The 5,000-nt window shown below is 31.4% G+C and overlaps 1 protein-coding gene and 1 pseudogene across 1 annotated transcript in view; one reads left to right on the top strand and one right to left on the bottom strand.

The window, feature by feature from the left end:
* LOC147471443 (uncharacterized) overlaps positions 1 to 5,000 on the bottom strand; it is an 11,171-nt gene that overhangs the window by 2,508 nt on the left and 3,663 nt on the right. The gene's annotated exons all lie outside the window — the stretch shown is intronic.
* Positions 3,576 to 5,000, top strand: part of LOC147471444 (uncharacterized) — a 1,562-nt pseudogene continuing 137 nt past the window's right edge.

Genomic DNA, 5,000 nt, shown 5'->3' with positions numbered 1-5,000 from the left:
ATTTTCAGAAGCACCTCACACATGGCAACCTGTAGAAAGATTTTTTGTTCTACAATGACATCTCTACCTGGGAATAGTTTCATTAGGTAGAGAAAGCATCATCTCAAAACAAATGGTGACTGAATAGACGAGAAGGCCCAATTTGTTTCTTCTGCAACTCAAACTTTATTTTCTTCCAGATATTTCCTCAAATCTGATCTGTCGCTCACACCAGCGTCAACATACAGGAATCTATCTCTCTGATGCATCTACCAAGGCAAGCAATAACACTGTAATGAGACTTATAGTCAAATTATTGATCCAGTATTTGGTGGTTTCATCACAAAAAAAAAAATAAAAAATAAAAAAAAATAAAAAAAAAAATAAATAAATATCCATCAAGAGCATCCAAACAGCTTGGAAAACTCCAGGCAGTGCAAAACTCACTCGCGACTTATTGCCATGCCAGGACTTAAGAGAATTCACATAATAAATAAGACAAACCAGAAAAAAGATTTCTGACTTTCGAACGAACCTTTATAGAGTAAACACTAGTGCTTGTGAAGTGAACTTCAGATAGTAAATGGGCACCACAAACTCCATCCAAACCCAGGAGAAAAACCTGGATTAGTGAAGGACATGATAATAGATCCTCAAAACAACAGAGGACGAAGAAATAGTGATTGCAACAACGAAGAAAAAACAATTCCTAAACAACCAAGAAACGAAAACACCGGCGCAAGACCCCAGGAAGACAATACTGAAGAACACCCCCAGGAAAATTATCAACAAACTAACGAAGAAGAAGACACAGTAAACAGGCAAGCAAAACAAAATCAAAATGTAGTTCTCATAGATTTAACAGATGAATCAAACTCAGAAAATTTAAACAATCCCATCAAACTGACAAATGCCATAAATGAGTCAATATTCCAGAAATATATCATCAAAAATACTCTAAGAGTACTAGCAAGAGGAAGAGCAATTAGATTTGAAGTAGATGATATAAAAAAACTCAACCAGTTAAGTGAAATAACCAAACTGGGAGAATGGGAAATAAAATGCAAACAACCTGCATCAAGCAGGAATTCAGATTATAATTATGGAACAATATTTCCAATTGAAGTAGACATAGATCCAGAGATGATAAAAAATAAGACCAGAATACTACAGGGCACAAACTCAGAAATAGTAGAGATAATCAGAATAAAAAACAACAACAAAGACAAAGAAAGTGAAACCAAGTGGATCCCCACTAGATCCTTAAGAATAACTTTCAAAGGACCACTGCCGGAACGAATAGCTATAGGACATACCTCCTATCAAATCTACCAATATACTTTCCCAATTCAAAAATGTTATAACTGTCTAAGATATGGTCATAAGATCATAAATTGCAAAAACAAAAAGAGATGCAGCAAATGTAGCCAGTTCAATCACAACTTCAAAGAATATACAAACCAACCTTTTTGTTTTTACTGCCAACAAGATCATTCACCAAACACAAATTCATGTAAAATTCACTTAAAGGCACAACAGATAAACACACAAAGCACACCACCTAACAACTACAACATCAAAAAATAACTACAAGAACTAAAACCAATACAAAAACAAGACAATGCCAACACAAATACAACTCTCACAGCCAACTCAAACCAAAACTTGACTTCATTCACAAAAGACCAACAACAAAACAAAACAAACACACAATCAACAAAGAACACCCACCAAACACATCCCAAACATAAACAACACACAAACAAACAAACAACAGACAACACACCGCAAACAAACATTCCTTATCCAACAGACAATACACCTCTAACAACCACCCAACACCCAGCAGATACAACACCCCTAACATATGCACAAACACTAAAAACAAACAAAAGAGGATAGCCTAAAATTAGGACAAAGAACTCCTAAAAAGCAAATTAAAAGGAACAACAACCAAAAAGAACCAACATATTCACCAGAAAAATCAAACCAAACCAATAGGTCTGAATCAAATCCAAATAAAAAGCAAGAAAAAAATCTAATTCAATTAGACGAATCACCTGTAATGTGGTCACTACCAACTCAAATAAGAGACCCAATAAGAAGAAGAAGAAGAAAAAAAGAGGAAGAATTTTCTTGGCTAAACACAATCAAAGAAGTTTTCAATATAATAAAAAAGATAGTAAATAATATTAAAACTGACAGCTCAATAATTGAAATTATAACAGATGCAATAAATGATTTGACCCCAATTATAAAAGCAATTATAAAATATATCTATGAATAAAGTAATACACTGGAACGAAAGATAAAAAAAAAACAAAAAAAAACAACAACAACAGAATTAAACTATCTGATTTATATAGAACAACCTGATTTAATAGGTATATCTGAAATATGGCTAAAAAACAAAGATATGTTCAACATCAACAATTATGAAATAATTAGAAAAGATAGAACAAACCAAGTGGGAGGAGGTCTAGCCATCTGCATAAAAAGAAATTTACAGTTCAAAAAATTAGACTTAATAGATAGACATAAAGAAAAAATAGAAACACTCTGATTAAAAATAAATTACAAAGATAAATGGTTATATATACTATTAATATACAATCCATGTAACAATACTGAAACAAAAGAATTATAATATTACATAGAACAATTGGGAAATCCAAAACTAATGATAGGTGACTTCAACAGTCATCACCCTCACTGGAATCCAAGGATAGATTTAAAATTAGCAAACAGAACAGGAAAAAATATTTTTGAGTTAATAAATCAAAATAATTTAATACTATTAACCCCACCAGGCCAAACAACAAAAATAGACCCAAGAAATGCAAAGGAAACTACAATAGACCTAGTAATAAGCTCAGGCCCCCATCTAACCAGGTATCACCTACCAGTGATAATAAGAGATAACATAAATCCTAATATAAATCAAATAAAAGAAAAGAAATGGATATTTAAAGAAGAAAGATGGACAGATTACAAAAACGACCTAAAAGCTAAAGATGTAGCAAATATAAAGCCTCTAGAGGAATTAACAGACCTTTTAAGAACTACAGGAGAAATTTATTTCAAGTTCAAAAATGAAAATAGAATAGACAAACCAAATAAGCCATGGTGGAATGACAAATGTAAAGAAATAAAAAAAAAAAAAAAAAAGCATATAACACATAGAGGAAGAAACCAAATAAAGAAAATCAAATTGAATACAAAACATTACTAGCAAAAGCTAAACAAATTATAGATAAAGAAAAAAAAGAATCCTGGGAAATAAAAATGGCAAGACTACGAATAAGAGGAACAATATTAAAATGGATCCACAATTTCTTAAATGATAGAACCTACATAATTAAAATAGGAAACCAAAGTTCAAATAAGGGCAAAATCTTAATTGTCGTTCCACAAGGCTCACCTTTAAGCCCAACTCTATTCAACATCATGATGACAGATCTGAAACTCTCAACAGAAATAACTAAGACAATTTATGCAGACAATATAACAATATTAACACAGGACAAAAACTTAATAGAAGCAAAAAATAAACTCGAAATTGGATTAAAAAAGATAGAGTGGCTACCACTTGGGAAATGAAAATAAACTTCACAAAAAGTAAGATAATGTGTTTTACAAATAGAAAAATAGATCACATTCCAAATATTAAAATAGATAACCAAGAACTACAATTTGTAAGTAACCACGATATATTAGGAATAAAACTTGATGCCCCAAAATTAAAATGGAGAAAACATATAGACAATTTAAAAGTACAATTACAAAACAGATTAGACATAATGAAAAAATTGTCATCACATAAATGGGGAGCAAATAGAGAATCATTAATTAAATTTTATGACATATACATCAGACCTAAAATAGAATACGGAATCACAATCTATGGAACAGCCAAAATTCAAGATATGAAAAAATTGGAGACCATACAAAATACAGCTATGAGATTGGCAACAGGATGCTTTAAATCAACTCCAATAATAGCCCTCCAAGCATTAACAAACAAACCTCCCATATCAATAAGAATAAGAGAACTAGAATGTAAACAGATGATAAAGATATTAGAAAAACCTGAAAATATGCCCATAAGAAGACTAACATAGATATAGAAAAATATAACCCCATCAAAGATAAAAAAAAAAAACGCTAGTACACAGAACAATAAGAACTTGCATAGAAATAAAACATAACATGAAAGTAAGCAGCATACCAAACATCTCTCCCATTCCACCATGGAATGACATTTCTAGACATATAGAAACTCAATTTATTAAGAATTTCACTAAAGATCTCCCTCAACAGATAATCTTAAATCACTTTAGAGAAATGGAAAACATAAAATATAGAAACTACCAAAAAATATTCACAGATGGCTCCAAAATAAAAGAACCTAGATCTACATCAGCAGCTATATATGTACAAGAAAAAAACATAACAACAATCTGGAGACTACCAAAAAAAAATTCAAATCAGAGAGGCAGAACTGTTTGCAATAAAGCAAGGTTTGAAATACATACAAAATAACAAATGAAAAAGTACAGTAATTTTCTCAGATTCCCAATCGGCAATACAGAGCATAATAAATCATAAATTAAAAAACTACAAACAAATCATATATGAAATACAACAAACACTATACACACTAAACGAAGATCAAAATTTAAACACAAAAATACAATGGATACCAGCACACGTCAAACCCAAGGACGCGCATACTGCGTCATAGCTCAGTTCTGGTGGAAATGAGTTTTCTTTCTTCCGGATACTGTACGAGATCTTTCAGAATAGAGGTCGGATATGATACGATATATTACTTGACTTTCATTATTAGTACATAAGAGTGGGATTCACTTATACCATGGGAGGCACCGATGCGCCCTGGTAGCAATCATTTTATCATTTATTTATGGAACATTATGTAAAAATATAAAACTTATTATGATTAGTTTACCATACTATTTCAATAATTTTATTTGGTCATCTGAGTGAGGCCTCCCACCAAG

Source organism: Penaeus japonicus, unplaced genomic scaffold (genome assembly GCF_977035675.1).
Source record: "Penaeus japonicus unplaced genomic scaffold, GWHDUDI00000001_assembly GWHDUDI00000008, whole genome shotgun sequence".
Lineage (NCBI taxonomy): Eukaryota > Metazoa > Arthropoda > Malacostraca > Decapoda > Penaeidae > Penaeus > Penaeus japonicus.
The sequence above is the reverse complement of the archived record's forward strand: the minus strand, read 5'-3'. Positions and strand labels throughout refer to the sequence as shown.